General features: G+C 46.3%; 1 protein-coding gene across 1 annotated transcript in view; it reads left to right on the forward strand.

Moving 5' to 3' along the window:
- LOC146199218 (neuroligin-4, Y-linked-like) overlaps window positions 1-16,058 on the forward strand; it is a 431,570-nt gene that overhangs the window by 57,203 nt on the left and 358,309 nt on the right. The window lies entirely within an intron of this gene.

The raw sequence follows: 16,058 nt of genomic DNA on the forward strand, positions 1-16,058 counted from the left end.
CAACGCTGAACAAATTTGCGTTTTAAGTCCGCATATTTTCTCGTCAGTTTTCCAAACGTCCCTTCTCCAGCGTATATAAACTAAAGCTTGTACCATTTACTAAGAACGGCGCAGGCAGAAACCAAATATTAGCAGGGAAGGAAAAAAATATCCCTGACACAACATGAAGAACAGCCTGGCGCGTCGACGTCCTGACAAGCGAGTAAAATTGGTACGAGCTGCAGCGCGCGGTAGGGGCGACCGAAGGGAGGAGAGAGAAGTTTTTAACGGTGACAGCTGTCAGCGACAAGTGTTTCGGAGAAGAAAGAGGCCGACGGAGGTATAAATGAGAGAGAGACAAATAACTCCACCGGCTGGTCAAACGCAGTAGAAAAAAAGCATGTGTTCATGACAAATGCAAAGAGCCGGCGGCAAACTAACGGGTTATATTTATATTTTCGCCGTCGTCCTCGTCTCGCTAGTACACTGGACCAATCGCTCCTTACCGCCCCTTCTGCTGACGACACTCCTGCCATGCGCTCTGCAACGCGGCTGTGAGCGCTTTTGTTCCTCTCACAGCCGTGCTCTAATTACACTGCGCTCTAAATACACTGCCGCCGTAGTTTGACGGCAACACACACGCGCAAACGCGTTTTGCCGAGCGAGCAACGTAAAATGCTTTATGCAACGGTGAGGTGTAAGCCTGAGGTTCCGCTGCGCGCGCTCACATCGGCGACGAATCGCCGAGCCAACCCCCCCCCCCCCCCCCCCCCCCTACGCACCTTTGACGACGCAGCGAAATGAAAACGCTTTCTGCTCAACTACACAGCGAGGGCTGTTGAAAACGTGTGTTCGGTCGTCGCGGGAGATATCCCCATTCCTCTTCACTGTCCATATGTCTCCAGTTCCCCCGTTTCACCCTGACGCTCCCGCGGCGTTGCCGATTCCCTTTACACGCTTGTAGTCTCCGCTTCCCTGCTGTTTGGCGGTTGTCGTAGTCGCGACTGGGGGGCGATAATGCAATAAACGCGTTGTGGCACCGCTTGCGGTGGCGGGCCGTTCAACGCTGCGGAATAATGCGGTCCCGCGGTTTTAACCACCAACAGCCATCGCCGCAACACCCATGACGCGAGCCGCGGGTTCGAGCCGTGAAGTCTGCAGCATTGTCGCGACTCTAGGCCAAAAAAGCGCGGCTGTGCTCGGCCGAGCGTGGCGAACGCGAGGAGCGTTATTGCTCAAGTCCCGTAATTGAAATTAGCTGCGATAAGCTTTGCGGGTTCACTTCGACATCGTTTCACTGCAGTCGTTTAATGACGGAGTATATTATTTTATTGCATGTTTTCCCTGTATCTACTGTGTCGCAACAGATTTATGGATACCGTAGCGAGAAAGCTAACGCCATAATTGCAAACTGTGGTTACGTGTTAACATACAGCTCAGTTTTAGAGATCGGGCAAAAATCGAATTGGATCAAGTGGACCACATACATGCGCATTCACGGTTCAAGTAGAGCCGATCAGTCGGATCCAGTTAACTGTACCAAAATTGTTTGGAATTGCGCCTTTTTGTTGCAAAATTATCGACCAAATATTGAGCTCCTCGAACTGTTCTTACGCGCGTCATTTCAACTTGTGCATCTCTTGGAAGAAGGCAGCAGAGCAGGTAACATCAACACAAAGCAGAAGAGGCACACACACGCACACAAGAACAACGCTGCACTGACAACTATATTAACTGGAAACCGCACATCTTCTTCCTTCCCTTCTTCCTTCACTTTTTTTTTCGAAAAGTTTGCCACAAGGTATAAGTTGAGAAAGGGGCAATGGGATGTAGTAGATATAAACTTAAAAAAAGGAGTAAAGTCCAGTTGCGCTTATGTATTCGAGAAGGTTGGCAGTGTAGCGATGGTCCATTGTCCATTTCTCATAATTACTATCGCGATTCCACCGCAGGCCCACCTTCATGATTATCCGTTGCCTAATGTGAGTCGTTGAAGGACACGTCCACAACAAGTGACGCACATCGCAAATCGCACATCCTTCACTTTACGTCTGCAGCCAACTTCTTTCTTGTCGTTAACATCCTGCCGGTTCGCGCAAAAATTTCTACTTCCTTTTTCAACAAAACCACCGATGGCATGCTGACACATTGGTCTCCCAAGTCACAGATTGCATATGCTTCATAAATCTCTCTGGCTAACTTGTCCTTCATCCTTCTCATAACCTTAACATTGTGAAGGTCAGCCGGACGTTTTTGGTCTCTACAATCAACGCAGTCTTTGCAGTGCACAGCCAGATTTGTGCCAGACTTGTCCGATATTGCCTTAGCGTGCTCTCAAATTCTTTCATTGAGGCATCTTCCTGTCTGTCCAATATATTTCTTTCCACAATGCAAGGGAATCTCATAAACAACCCCCTGAATACACTTAGAGTACCTAGTCCGGTGCGAAGTTTTGCATCCAGAGTTGAAGTCCTGGTTATTAACCTGCACACACATCCCTTTAGCCCTGTTTGGTGCCGTCGGAATAATCCGGATGCCATGCATCCGGATTATTTCGTCGGATTATTTAGAGAGCACGCTAAAGCGATATCGGACAAGACTGGCACAAATCTGGCTGTGCACTGAAAAGACTGCGTTGATTGTAGAGACCAAAAATGTCCGGCTGACCTTCACAATGTTAAGGTTATGAGAAGGATGAAGGACAAGTTAGCCAGAGAGATTTATGAAGCATATGCAATCTGTGACTTGGGAGACCAATGTGTCAGCATGCCATCGGTGTTTTGTTGAAGAAGGAAGTAGAATTATTGCGCAAATCGGCAGGGTGTTAACGACAAGAAAGAAGTTGGCTGCAAACGTAAAGTGAAGGAAGAAGTGAAGGAAGAAGATGTGCGGTTTCCAGTTAATATAGTTGTCAGTGCAGCGTTGTCCTTGTGTGCGTGTGTGTGCCTCTTGTGCTTTGTGTTGGTGTTTCCTGCTCTGCTGCCTTCTTCCAAGAGATGTGTGACGAATTAGCTAATCGTTCTACTCTATCAATGTGTTCAATTTGCGAAATCAGGGGGTAGACAAGCCCTACGTGAAAGTGCTGGAATATATATATATATATATATATATATATATAGGGACTGCACAGCAACCATAATTCTGCATAAAGAAAGTAATAAAATTCCCATAAAGAAAGGTGTTCGGCAAGAAGAAACGATCTCCCCAGTACTATTCACAGATTGCTTAGAGGAAGTATTCAGAGACTTGGAATGGGAGCAGTTAGGGATAAGGATAGATAGTGAATACCTCAGCAATCTGCGATTCGCTGATCACATTGCCTTACTAAGTAAATAGGGGGATGAACTGCAAATAATGATTGATGACCTAGACAGGAAAAGTAGAATGGTAGGCTTAAAAATCAATATGCAGAAGACTAAGGTAACGTTCAACAGCCTCGGGAAGGAATAGTAGTTTACGTTAGGTAGCGAGGAACTGGAAGTAGTAGGCGAATATGTCTACTTAGGACAGATAGTAACGGCAGATCCGGACCATGAAAAGAAAATAACAAGAAGAATAAGATTGGGATGGAGCGCATTTGACAAGCACTCGCAGAATATGACTAGCAGCTTACCGGTATCGCTCATGAGGAAAGTATACAACAGTTGCATCTTACCTGTACTCACCTATGGGGCTTAAAGGTGGAGGCTAACCAGGAGGGTTCTACTTAAGTTGAGGACAATCCAGAGGGCTAAGGAACGAAAAATGGTAGGGGTAACATTAACAGATAGGAAGCGTAGAGAGTGCGTCAGAGAAAATAACTCATGTTAGTGACATTCTAGTGGAAATTAAGAAGACGAAATGAGCATGGGCAGGACATGTAGTGCGAAGAGAGGATAACAGATGGTCGCTTAGGGTAACAAACCGGATTCCAAGGGAAGGAAAGCGTAGCAGGGGGAGGCAGAAAGTTAGGTGGGCGGATGAGGTTAAGAAGTTCGCAGGGGTCAAGTGGATGCAGCTAGCACAGAACAAGGCTGATTGCAGAAATATGGGAGAGGCCTTCGCCGATGCAGTGGGCATAATCAGGTTGATGATGATGATGATGTCATTAAGAAGGAGAGTACTTGTCACAGTGATGTTTTTTTGTGTGTAAACTGCACAAAACCTTTCTCTAGTGACTTCCTATTTCCAATGACAGGCAGTATTTCCTCTAATTTTGTCATTAGGGACAATTGATTTTATTGTCTCCCTACGACTTCTCAGAGTCACTATATAACCGGCGAAAACGGTTGAACCATTCGCCGCAAGGTCTTCTTAGTCGACCGCTGAATGAATGAGTTTCAGAAACTAGCCGAGCGCAACGTGACCAGCACAAGCGCCATAAAACATCGAGAGCAGACTCAGTGCGCCTTTTCATCTACTAATATTTGGCACCTCAAAAAAAAAAACGCGGGTCAGTTTTATTTACTAGGTTTAACACCCAGAAGCATCCCAGGCAATGAGCGACCAAAGAACATTCACAGGGAGGGCTATTTACATTACACTGTGCATTGACAATATGGTAGCCCTAGAACTGTTGCGTTTTGTGTCAGCCTTTCGTTTCCGCCAGCTACCCTTGCTAAACTTCAAAAGATGAATGAACACAAGCAAACAAAAGGTGTAGGACATAATTTGAGAGTACTTTTTTTAGAATTTGCCAAAGGTGCGAGGAGACTCAGCGCTGGTAACTTTACGCCTGATGGGCTATCTGCTCAGGAGTAAGCAGGTAAAGGTGTATCCCGATAACAAAGAAAGGACCAGAGAGCGGACAAGTCACATGCGGTAAGCTGTGCGTAGTCTGTCCAGCGAGAGCATCCAAAATCCACATGAGGGGCCGAAAAAGCGCACGACAGACTGGCTCCCGAGGTAAGCACTGTGGATCCAGCACTCCCTAGAATGAAAATCTGCATGGACCCTGCGACTATAGTGTATTGTAGTTTACAGTGTATAACACTAACCTTTATATACGTCGCACGCCTTATATTGACAGGCTTTGAACGAAAACGTAGGTACATGAGGCGCACACTTGTATACGATGAACACAAATTGCTGTGGCATTAGCAGCACTCTATTTGTGGTGAACAGAAATTGTCGTGCCATAGAAATTAGACCTAGTTTTGACCCAGACCATAATGACTAAAGGCAGTTCGTTTCAGAATGAAGAATATTCGGCCTTGTTGTGCACGGGCGAGCCACTTGAATTCCGCTCAAATGAACGTTGGGCTCTTCCTGCTGACACCCTCTTTGCCTGCTCCGGTGCTGCTTCTCAAGACAGCGGCGCATTGCCAGGCAGCATCGCGCGGTCAACATGATTAGACACGTCTGGAATGCCAGACACCCGGACGCCGGATAACTGGCGGCGAGTCGCCTTCGCACAGCGGGATATTTTAAGCCAGCGATCAGCGCGCTCACTGATTGAACCTCTCGAGCCGGCGTCACGTGCTGTCTCCGGATCGTACAATTAGAATACTAATGACTTTTCCACGCTATACAGCGCACTGCCTCCTAAAAGCGAGACATCAACGAGCGTTTGTCGAGTGCCGTGCCGCTCGCAAGGAGGGGACGCGTCATAGTCTCGCCGGCCGTCGCTGTATGACTGCAGTTGTGTCTAGCGGTTAGTCTTCGGCCCCTGTGTCGATTTAGCTTGTGTTCATCTCTTCGATGCTGACCCGGTTTCATCGCTACCGCCAAGAGAGCAGGCAGCTCTCGTTCACGAATCGGGTGACATGAGCTACGGGCCTTACTCTCTTCGGCACGACAACCTCCAGATAATGATCAGAGGTGCCCAGGGTGAAATACAGCAGCACGCGATGACGAAGTCTGAGCTAGACGGAAAAGAGATGAGCGATTTGTATGAAGTGTTTCAGGTGTGCGGATCGGCTTAGGAAGTCTGTGTGGATCAAATGTCCGTAGCTATCTCGGGGTAGGGGTAATAGAAGCCTAACTCTAGTGGTCTTTTCGCTACAGTGAGCATTGTTGATCTTATGACAATGACCATGATGATGTAACAAGGCTGAGTGTTCACGGTTAAAAAATAACACGTGCATCATAAACTTAGTACCACAGATGAACCTTCCATTGGGTGTTTTTGTTTTTAAATTATAAGTGAGTTCTAAGTGTTTGTCCTCATAAATTTTACTTCTTAAATTTATGTTGCTTTACCTGCTAACGTAGTCAAAAGAACGAAGGAATCGTAACGCGTGCTTCATAGTATATAAGCGCTCTTTTCTTTTGTGCTTGGCAGGAACAATAACTGTTTTTTTTTTAACCATACGGCCGTATTCGCTACTAAAAACGCTGAATATGGAGCTTTTACAGCGGAAGAATGCAAGGGAATCAGTGCTATTCAGTGAGTGCTAAAGTGGTGATGGAGCAAAGAAGTGGCGTTACTGCACTGTCGCCAAACTTTCGGGCGTTTTTTAGAGCGCAGCTCTTTGGCGCTCGTTCCTGGGTTTCGGACGCGTCTTCGGCCTCGTAACCAGTTCCGCCCCTCTTTCAGTCCCCCCCCCCCCTCCCACTTCAAACCGGCGCTTCGGCAACCGGAGCCTCGCAGGAAGAGGGGGGTACACTCAGCGGCGAACGAGGGGGGCAGGAGCACGCGCAGCAATTGGAGGACACGAGGAAGAGGAAAAAAAAAGGGGGGGGGGGGGTCGCCCAAGCCAACGCGTGGGCCCATAGGAAGTTTCTAAGGCGAAGAGATAGCAGCGACTTACTGATGCCGCTGACGCCGCTATCGAGTCAAGACAACGTGACTGCGTTTCGGCTTGTGATGCACGCAACGTGATCCGCTGATATCGAGTCGGCGCTGCGGCAACCCAGCCGAAATGTTGAGTCCGGTTTTCTTCACTCGCTAGCGGCGTCAGCGGCATCGGTCAGTCGTTGCTATCTGTTCGTCGCGCAACGTTCCCATGGGCCCACGCGCTGCCTCCCGCAGCCTCCGGATAACTTAATTGCTCTCTTCTTTTCTCCGACCAAAAAAGCTTATTTCATGACAGCCAAGAACTGTTAGTGGAGTGTTTCTTGAAGGAATACGTGTGAAAAAAAAAAAAAAAGTTGTCTGGAATTATACACTCGTCTTGCTCGAAATATTTTCCTCAATCTATCGGAAAGGTGAAACAGCTAATGAGCTGCGCTCAAATTTCGCATTAGGAAGTAACGTAATCGTCGGCAGTTTTTTTAATTAGCGAGTTGGACACGGAGGGGCAGACCAAATATAAGGATATCTCCAAGAGCACTCCGAAGCAATAAATAAATTATCTCAGCCGGATCGCGGAAATCCCCGATATGCGGCTGCATAAATTCGAAGCAATTTGTCATGCAGCTGTCGTTTTGAAACTCCGTGCTTCATGATTCGCCATAAACAAAACATCCAGTCTGGAATATATTATTTTGGCTTGGGTACCACATTTAGCTTACCGCCGTCAATAATAACAAAAAAAAAAAAAGAATACTATGCACTGGCGATGCGTGGATTGTACGAAAGGAAATTATCAAAGAGTTCTTGATGTCATTATCACTTACTTTTGCAGTAAAACGAAGGTTATGTCTGGTTGTCAGGACTGTAGTTAATGTGTATCTTGAACCCCTGATTTGTTAGCTATCGGTGCCTCGCTGGGTTGGCGCATTGGTTAGGGCGCCAACTACTGTGCCCAAGGATGCGGGATCGAATCCCGGCTTCGGCGGCTGCTCTTCGATGGAGGCGAAAAGCAAAGCGTTCGTGTGCTGTGCGATGTCAGTGCACGTTAAAGAACCACATGTGGTCGAAATTTCCGGAGCCCTCCACTATGCCGTCTCTCATAGCCTGGGTCGCTTTGGGATGCTAAACCTTACAAACTAAATCGTTAGCTGTTGGCAAATGCCTAGGAGAGTCTAGCGTAGGATCTAGTCGTAACTGCTTTTTTTTTTCCTTTAGGAAGCCCAGAACTGAAAGGTTAATTACAATTATGAAGCTGTCGCCGAAATGCATTGATCACTATGAGTACGCGTGGCAGCCAATGGTGCTCACTATGGAGCACTTTGCTAGGAGGTAAAGGAGGCTGTCAAGGTTAACAGTAAACTTTGTAGATGGTATACGGGGTGAACACGTGACCTGTTGATGCCACGTGCTGGCTCTCGCTTGGTGCCGGTCTAGGGAAGTACGGACTCGTAGAGTAAAAGGTCTGTGAGGTGCAACATTCACGGATGCTCTCAGCGGGTTCCAAAAACCACCTTCCTCCAAAAGTAATCAAAATAACCACCGAAGACCCAGGATGTAAGCTTCTCCGCAACTGCAACTGCTTTCCTGCCTTGTTTGCTTCAGTCGGAGGTGTGACGGGGTCCTTTAAGATTGATACCGCTGTCATACAGCATCCCCACGGTGTTTGGCAATTCATCAGCGTCGTGATCGACATGAGCTGCTTTCCTACAACTTTCTATTCACGATTTGGTCTCACGTCTTGCTTTCTATTTGCACCGCCATCGGGCCACACTGCAAGCGCTCGTGATCGTTGATCCTCCCCATCCCCCTTTTTTTCCCGCGTCCCTTATGCCGGGTCGTTTGATAGCAGCGAGTTGCTTCCGTGCAAGCTCCGGGGCCGGAGAAAGAGAGAGGAGGATCGAGGGGATAATGAGACACGGACTTTGAGCAGCAGGGCGTATCGTTCCGCTTTGAGTTCCAGGCTAATGGGTTCCTGATGGCTGCGTGCTGTGAGCGCGCGTGTGTGTCCGCGTGCCGGGTATCATGCGCTGCCTTCTTGCAATGGCACAGAGGCGAAGTGTACGTCTACCGCTGCCACCATGGCCGCCACCGAGTTCTGCTCAACCACTGCTGTTCTTTTCCGGCCAGCCGACCCGAATCGCGCCCTTCACGACCCTGTTCGGGCCCGTGAACGCTTATTTCGGCCTTCTCTCTTTCCACCCCTCGAATGCATCCAGGACGATCCGTTCGTCCGGAAGAGTGCGGGAGCGGGTTGAGACGACTACACGGGAAGAGGCAGGGGGTGCTCTTTTCGCACAAACCCGCCTATCGGTGGTTCTCGCAATTGGCAATTACGCAATATGGCCGCCTACTAAACCTGGATCTCCTCGCCTCAGCAGCCACCGGAGCGTGTGTGCAATCGTACATGTGTGCTAGCTTTCACCCTGCAGGCTTCAGGGGTTACATTGGAAAGGAGAAGCGGTGGCTCTGCCGCCTCGCATAGTGCGTACGCGTGGCAACACCTGGTCCCGCGGGAACGTGGGCCACCTGGGGAAATCCCCGGGAAAACGAGAGCCGCTGGCGAGTGTATCGTTCGGGCCCTGCCGCCGGTGCCCGGCCGATCGTTGTAGCCGAGGTGGTGCATGCTGGCATAGGTTTATTGCCGGATTGTAACGTTGAAGGGGCAACGGCAGTATAGCGCTTGCCTTTTCTACTATATTCGTTTATGCGGTGGACTTCCCCTTTCGATAATGGGGGAGCTGCTGTGAACGCATCTATGGAGACAAAAGCACAATCATATTTGTATTATGGTAAAAAAAATATATATAGTGATTTGTTCTTAGATTACAAGCTATCGACTTTGTGCCAATGTTTGTAGGAAAAAAAAAAGAAATATAACACGAATAAGTTAAATACTGTAAGATCATATTTGAGTTCTTTAATAATCGTGGAATGTCGAAATAAAACAAAAGTAACGGCTATGAAAGAGACTGTCAAGTGGATCTTATTGCCACAGAAAGAAATATCTTACCTTAAGGTTTGGTTTGATGTGTGGGATGTAACGTCCCAAAGCAACCCAGGCTATGAGAGACGCTGTAGTGATGGACTCCGGAAATTTCATCCACCTGGGATTCTTTAATGTGCACTGACAACGCACAGCACACGGGCGCCTTGCTTTTCGCCTCTATTGAAAAGCGGCCGCCGAGACCGGAATTCGATCGCGCATCCTTGCGAACCGCAGTCGAGTGCCGTAACCACTGCGCCACCCCGGCGGGGTCTTATTTAAAGAGAAGGAGAGTTGTTTGATAAACTGTGAAGGAATTCCAGCCCTTAAAAACTTAATTATTTTGGGCTGTTCAGTTTCGTCCAGCGAGCAAGATACATTTAACCCCCCCCCCCCCCCCCCCCCCCTTTCCTAAAAAGAGAAATAAATTCAGTTGGTCGCAGATGTATTGTTCATCCTTAATGAGATGGGCTGGCGCTCACTCGTACTTTTCCTCTCAAGAAAAGCAAAACTTACCAAAAGGTCTGTAAGGCACCTCGCAAACTTGTTGAACGAGAACAAAAAGAAAAAAAAATTAGGCAGATTACACTCTCGTGTACGATGATGATACAGTGATGCTTTTCGCGTTCAGCTCGACAAAGTTATACGTGATTATACTTCGAGACATTTCATTTATATCTTGTTCGTCGACAGCCCCCCCACCACACCCAAGATCAACGAACACTCAATCATCAGCATGTTCAAGTGTCTATTTCAGTACCATCATGCATTCTTGATTTTTACCAACTAACTTGAAAGTACCAACTTGAAAGCACCAACTAACCCGTCAAAACGTCCTGCTGCATCATGCATTCGTATCGAAGTTGGCCATGGACATTTACAACCACTTCAACCATCGCCGCCCCTGTGATTTCGTGTGGAGGAAGTCAAGTTCCTAGATCTGTGCGGATGCCAAATGCAGGGTGCCTTCTAGCTGATAACACACAGCAAAAGGACACACCATCAAATTCAACGCACGCTCATGGTGCTTGGCGGTTACATTATACGGGCAAGATAAAAACATACACCAAACAACCAACTACGCCCAATTCTCGCATCTTAGCCTGATGCGTGTTTGAAGCGCGCGATGAACCGCTATCACAGTTGCTTTCGGAACGCATGATCGCGTGATATCGCCTGCACTTACTTGCTTAGCCGCCTCGTGATTCACTCGAAACACTTTGGCTTTTCAGCCGCTGCTGCTGCATATTGAGCACGTACCTGGCGGCATGAAGTGCAAGCACTGAGCGGATATGATGCCGAGAATCCACGAGCAGGCACTGCTTTATTTGGCCGCGTATGAGCACGGGACGTATAACTTAATCCCAGGGCCTAACGTTAGATGGCGCTGACTTTCTCTGCGGAGCTCGCTCTAGATAAAGCTGCTCACCACTGCACATATTCGGTTCGGACGCCACTTCAAAATACATGGTTGATGCGTTATGCTGTCAGCGTTGAATAATCGCGACCCAACCTACTCCGTGGTAGGGAGAGAGTGGAGGTGCGGTTGGCAGCGAACACTGCAAGCGAGCGTAGATTATGCATAGGGGAAGGAGTCTCAGTGCCCATCTGTTACTCTGGAAAATGGCCAGAACCAGGTGTTTCATGTCGTACCACAAAGTAACAGCAGGCAAATGTGCTTCTTTTGCAAAGCATCCAGCGACGCATGGGTAACTTCCAAGTGTATCTTACTTTGAAAATGGGCTACCGTAGACAAACAAATTGCAACAAAATAGCCATCATGCTGCTTTCAAAGGAGTTTCTTTTCAGCAGCTCTGCCTTCAGGACCCACCCCTCATGGTGTTGTTTGTCAGCCGGTTTCGTCGTACATCAGCTCCTTTCTTTTCTTTCAGTCTTGGTCTCCCCATTAGAGGATGAGTTTGCCCTGAACAGAGAAAAAAATGTCAATAACAAAAACAAGCCTATTGCTTCACCAAAGAAACTGAGCATGCAACAAAGTTGGACATCAAGGATGGATTTAAAAAGAGCGTACGCTTATTTGCGTATTAATAGTTAGCGTAAGGAATAAAAAAAATCTCGACGTCAGAAGAAAGAAAACGAATTTCATCTTTGCGTAGGTTGCAGCACTCTTATAGCATTGCCACGTCGAAAACAAAAACTACGCCAAGCAACGATGACGGAGGAGGAACACGTACGACATACACAACAATAAAAACAAGTCGCAGGGCTGTCTACTGCTGGAAAAGAAGACACCGAATTAATCAGTATGTTAGGCGTAGCTACAGAATTCCTTCAAGAGTCCGTCCCTACATCAGCATACATCCAAGCTGGACAGAAACACAAAAAGAAATTAGTAACATGTTTGATAAAATAAGAGGAAATACGTTATTTACCTGGACAATTTTGAGCATTTAGAAGTGTGCATTCCGCTAGGTTTCTGTAGAATATTCATGAAATCAAACTCCTCCATTTCTGAATGTCTGTTAAAGTGTTTGTTAGCTCTGAGATTGAAAAGCAGAGCAAATAGACGTGCACTGTTCTATCTTTCGTGAAGTTTTCTCAAAATTGAAAAACATTTTTCTAGAGAATTAAGCGTAAAGGCATTATAACTGTTCTCGTCCGTCGATATTAGTAGCCGCCCAACGGGTGATAAAGTGCCAACCCAACTAACACCTATATGAGGATGCTAGCTTCAATAACGTTTTGTATTGAAGAGACACGTAATAATGCCTTACTCATATTCAAGCTCCATGTTGTTTGCGAGAATACGCGCAGCTGAAATGTCAGGTCTCCAGTGCGAAAAAGGGAATAGCTTAGTTTGCGGATAAAATGAATACACGGAAGCAAGGAGAGAGCACGCGAATGAGGGTAGTCTTTAAAGGAGTGTGGTAGAAAGAAAGAAGCAAGGAAAGATAGAATTACGAGAATCAACTGCGGATGCGCGCCTGTAGTTTATGAGCGGGTCATTTTGCCTCGTCTATTTCCCTCGGTGCAGCGCAGCTCCGGCATGACATATTCTTCACCCAAAATGGATCGGACGTCCTCTATCCTGACGGCGCTGTTTGCATCTGCTTCATAGGCTGCGCCCCTTGCGCACCAGCGGCGCTCTCGTATCTTCTCCATTCTCCTTCCCTCCTGCATCTCCTCTCATCCTTATCCCTCTGTTTTCTTTGCTCAGATGAATTTGCTTCCTTTTACTTATCCTCTCCCTCCCTTTGATAGCTCGCGCTTTGTTGGGTCGAATTGCAGGCCTGCGCCGTCATACGCTGGCTGGGAGACACCATCCCGCCACCGCGAAGGACTATACCGTCTTGCTGCGAAACCGTGCACTGCATAGGAATGTAGCTCTGGTTTCCGCCGATCAGGAGAGCTAGCCGTACTCTGTCTCCTCAGCGCGAAGCAGTTTGTGCTAGCTTGTCTCCGTACAAATCGTGGTATGGCCAAAGCATCACGGGAGCAAACAGGTGGGACATGAAAGTGCCTCGCCATGTTCAGCGAGGGACAAACACGGAGTGCACGTAAGTGCAGCCATAACTCAAAACTACATCTTGTAGCGCAGTGTCGTAGATGGCACAAACGCGTTACATTGTCTGCAGCGCTGCACACATTTAAGTAGGCGGGGTACGCGGGTGGAAGAGGCGGCCGGCTGGGTTAGCCGCTCTTTCAATCGGATGCCGAACACGAGCGAGACACGCGGCCGCTGAAGCGATACCGGAAGGAGCGAGAGATAAACTGCGTTCCGGACCGTTGAATTGAAAGCAGCCGCCAGCACCTCTTCCTGGTATAGTGTTTCGCTGCATCCAGTCCTGAAATAAATTGTACATGTCGTAGTAGCGTGCGCGGAACCCGGCTTTCGGGTTCCTTGCGGCATGGCGTAAGGAGCCGTCCTTGGGTAAGGAACACGTTCCTTAGCTTGTCTTGGGACGGCCATCAAACGACTGTATTGGCAGTGTGTTTCGTTCCGCAGTGCGTGGATGCGAGACATCTTGTTAGCAGTAAGCCTATTCTTACCCCAGACGCCCAGATGATTGAGTTGGGGATAGTAAGAATATAACGCACCTTGCAGTGCTCAGACACTTTCAAACCGACCCTCTCTTCACGTCTCCCATCTGATGCTTTGTTTTTTACCGCCCATAAACAAGAATGCAAGAAACTGACAGGAGTGCACATTTGCTTTATATATATATATATATATATATATATATATATATATATATATATATATATATATATATATATATATATATATATATATATATATATATATATATTCTGAGCATAATGATTAATTGCATCATCTGTGTGAGGATCCGTTAACGTTTGTTCGCTTAGTCATTATAGACTATTTAGCATTTGTACCAAAGAAATTGCTACCACAGACAATCGCATCACGCAAAACGGATTGAAATTTAAGGGCACCTGGTGCCTTTCCCTCTCATCCTCCTCCTCCTCGTTACATTCGTATAACAGAGTGGCAACTAACCCGTGCGTTAGTTATCTTTTGTTTAAATAGACTACTATTTACGTCCGTATTGACTGTGATTTAGCTGGGCAAAGCTCGATTATGCAAGCGAAAACTTAATCATGCTCGGTTATGATGTGTTGCTAAGTCAGGTTAGACTGATATATATATATATATATATATATATATATATATATATATATATATATATATATATATATATATATATATATATATATATATATATATATATATATATATATATATATATATATAGGAAATCCAAATCTTCGCTATTCTAAGTGATACCATTGAAACGTCCGGCTTGTGAACACCACTTTTCGTTGGTGCAAGCTATCATTTACGTAAAGTATTTTATTTACCAGCCGAAAAAGATACCTGAATCATTAAAAAAAAAAAAAAGACGTTCTCGTGACGGCGGCGCCAATTTCAAGCACCGAGACCCGTTTCAGATAAAAAATTCGCATTTTTCTGCAATGACTTCACCGACAGAGCTTGGTGTTGAGCAATTGGCAAATGATTTAAAATAATAGCTGCTCAATCGTAGCGTGATGGAAACAATGTAGCTAGCCATTTCACGAGACCATCTACAACTTTTGTATTCACTTTTTCCTCAAGCCAGTATTTGAAAAAAAAAATGCTAATTAGTATTTACTAATTAACTAACATCGGGGAGCAAAAAAGATGTGTGCGTCTGTATACACGTGTGTGTGCGCTGAACAAAGGTTGCAGCTCTAGGTAAGGCACGCTAAAGATCTGCCTATCGCTAAATGAACGCTCACTCAATTCCCTCCCCACAATCCTTCTTTTTGTCGCCGACTTGACAGCGCGTTCTTCGGAATCTGCATTATTAATTGAGAGTTTTGTAGGCAGACCACTTTAACTCAATCACATTTCGCAGCGTATAAATAACATCAGACAGGCGCTGTAGAATCGTTTCCCCACCAAGGGAGAAATATCCTCGGCAGTCGAGGCTGCACCCCCTATTGTGTCTGTATAATTGGGTTGGCGCACAAAACAAAGTAACCATTTCGAAGCAATTTTGTATTTCTCGATTTACGTTTTCTTCGTGGTTTTCTTGTTTTTGGAGTTTTTAGCAAAATATTTTTGCAAATTATGCTGTACACGTTTAAAGGTATATTTGTTTCATGGTTGTTGAAGATTGACATGAATCGCGGTTTTTATGGCCCCAAGGCATTGTGATTTTGGCGGGTTTCCGATGACAGAGCTATATTTATGCGTGTATAATCATGAAGAAGAGGGGTCAGAACACCAATATACTTGCGCTGGTTGCAATGCCTTTTCCTATGACCAAAAGCAAAGACATACGATGAGAGAAATGAGGTAAAATCGGGCAGTAAATTTTAAGCCTGTTTCTTTGGTTTTATTGTGTTCTGTGGTTCATGCTATTTCTACCCGCAACATTTCGACCATCTCCATTAAAATGATTCTTTGCTGCGCTTGATACCCAACGCATTGAAAGTGCTATAAACCAGTAAATTCTTTATATGCAGTTAAGCTTCTCTGGAATTGGCGGTTTTACAATGGCTTAGAACGTAAATGTTCATGATAAATTTTAACTTTCATGTTTAAATCTATTGTCTGCTGTTTTCTTTACTGCACACAGCAGACATTTGCAAACATAGCAACATGTAGAACTTGTGCTTTTCAGATCTTTTAATGATTCATGGAAGACTTTACGACAATGCTGTCTGCAACTGTTCAATAATTATACGAGCCGCCTAAAATCCAAATAAAGTAGAGCGCGAAGAAAGGATAAGCGATGGCCGCTTCGGGCAACAAACTGGATACCAAGGGAAGGAAGGCGCAGCAGGAGGCGCCAGAAAATTAGGTGGGCGAATTGGGTTAAGAAGTTCGCAGGGGTCAAGTGGATGCAG

This window comes from Amblyomma maculatum, chromosome 2, assembly GCF_055883805.1.
Source record: "Amblyomma maculatum isolate TAMU_Amacu chromosome 2, ASM5588380v1, whole genome shotgun sequence".
Classification (NCBI taxonomy): Eukaryota; Metazoa; Arthropoda; class Arachnida; order Ixodida; family Ixodidae; genus Amblyomma; species Amblyomma maculatum.